We start from the raw sequence: 2,195 nt of genomic DNA, 5'->3' as shown, positions 1-2,195 counted from the left end.
TCCTATACAGGGACTCTGCAGAAAAGGTAACAGGCTGGTTTTCCCAGTGGGCTTTTATTGGCTTTTTAAGGCAAGTTTAAAGGAAAACAACAACATTCCTGTAAAACCTTTGGTAAAACAAGCTGTTTCTCCCATGTGTCCTCTTGCAAAAGGAAACATTCTTACTGCACTTATGCAAATAAATATATTGCCATAAGTTAAAAATACTCACAAATAGTTTCCAAATTCTGGAAAATTAGGTAGAGAGAAATATGCTCCAAATTTTGTTCACGGGAATATACTTAACTCCATTGTTCAAATCTGTAAATAGCTTAAAAGACAAGTTTTCTTGACTGAAAAACATAGGATCAGCAACGTTTTAAGCAAAAAGTCAAGAAGATTACTTAGTCTTTAGTTCAGTCCATGAAGTTAACTCTTACTTGACATTCATGAACATTTCAGCTCTCTATGAGTTCTGAAAATGTTTTCCTTATTCTAATGTCACAATTTCCAAAGTTATTAGAAGCTTACGTTCAAGAACACCTAACAAGGTGCTATACATTGATTAGAAATCACCTTTTGAAGAGTATCAAAACAAGACAATAGTCTATGGATGACAAGTCTTAGGACAACCATTATTAGTCACAATTGACTAGAAATTCATTACTTCTGTGGCATATAAAAGTTTCACATAAAAATTATAATTATTAATAACATACACTAAATCTTATTAAAATTATAAGTTTCCCAATATTTTGGAACACAGACCAATAACATTTATACAAATATAGCCCAAGGGAAACCAAACGTTATTTTATATTTGTCAATGCTTCCTGTATGATTTTTATACCAAATAAACTGAATATGTCTCATTTGCACTTCAAGGAAATAATATCAGAAAATTAATGAAAATTAATGAGAAAGCAAGTTAGAATTTGACTTTGGAAAGTTTGTCAAATATAAAAAGTTTAAAATGCTTGATATCACAAAATAGGATCACAGGTCATTGTAAAATAAGTCATTAATTTAACCAAAGTGATAAAATATTCTTAAAAAAAAAAGGTGAAGGCGCTCCGCGTTCCGGGTCCGCTCCCCAGAGGCCTAGGCGCCGCCGCTGTGAGGGCGCGGGGCAGACAAAGGAGGCAGACAAAGGCGGGCGCAGCCCAGCGGCCGTGCAGGCACCGGGCGAGGCGGGCCCACTCCTCCCGGTAGCGGGAAGGATGACCACGCTTACACGGCAGGACCTCAACTTTGGCCAAGTGGTGGCCGATGTGCTCTGCGAGTTTCTGGAGGTGGCTGTGCATCTCATCCTCTACGTGCACGAGGTCTACCCGGTGGGCATTTTCCAGAAACGTAAGAAGTACAACGTGCCGGTCCAGATGTCCTGCCACCCGGAGCTGAATCAGTATATCCAGGATACGCTGCACTGCGTCAAGCCACTCCTGGAGAAGAATGATGTGGAGAAAGTGGTGGTGGTGATTTTGGATAAAGAGCACCGCCCAGTGGAGAAATTCGTCTTTGAGATCACCCAGCCTCCACTGCTATCCATCAGCTCAGACTCCCTTTTGTCTCACGTGGAGCAGCTGCTCCGAGCCTTCATCCTGAAGATCAGCGTGTGCGATGCTGTCCTGCACCACAATGCCCTAGGCTGTACCTTCACAGTCCTGGTGCACACGAGAGAAGCTGCCACTCGCAACATGGAGAAAATCCAGGTCATCAAGGATTTCCCCTGGATCCTGGCAGATGAGCAGGATGTCCACATGCATGACCCCCGGCTGATACCACTGAAAACCATGACGTCGGACATTTTAAAGATGCAGCTTTACGTGGAAGAGCGCGCCCATAAAGGCAGCTGAGGGGGCATCTGCCACCCCACTGATGCCCGAACTGTCAGACTTAGGGGCATCCCCACCTAGGGCAGTGCTGCACGGCTGCCCTGATTCCAAGTGCTCTTATCACCTGTGTGTACTCCTGAAACTGATAAGCAACTTCAGCCAAGTCTCAGGATATAAAATCAATGTGCAAAAATCACAAGCATTCGTCTACACCAATAACAGACTTAAAGAAAGCCAAATCAAGAACAAACTGCCATTCACAATTGCTACAAAAAGAATAAAATACCTTGGAATACAAATCACAAGGAACGTAAGGGACCTCTTCAAGGAGAACTACAAACCACTGCTCAACGAAATCAGAGAGGACACAAACAGATGGAG

At 42.6% G+C, this 2,195-nt stretch overlaps 1 pseudogene across 1 annotated transcript; it reads left to right on the top strand.

The window, feature by feature from the left end:
* Nucleotides 1–1,110: 1,110 nt before the first annotated feature.
* On the top strand, nucleotides 1,111–1,940 carry LOC100389422 (mitotic spindle assembly checkpoint protein MAD2B pseudogene; annotated as a pseudogene). Its single transcript, XR_013531792.1, has one exon. The product of XR_013531792.1 is annotated as a mitotic spindle assembly checkpoint protein MAD2B pseudogene (transcript).
* The last annotated feature ends 255 nt before the right edge of the window (nucleotides 1,941–2,195 follow it).

This window comes from Callithrix jacchus, chromosome X, assembly GCF_049354715.1.
Source record: "Callithrix jacchus isolate 240 chromosome X, calJac240_pri, whole genome shotgun sequence".
Classification (NCBI taxonomy): Eukaryota; Metazoa; Chordata; class Mammalia; order Primates; family Cebidae; genus Callithrix; species Callithrix jacchus.
The sequence above is the reverse complement of the archived record's forward strand: the minus strand, read 5'-3'. Positions and strand labels throughout refer to the sequence as shown.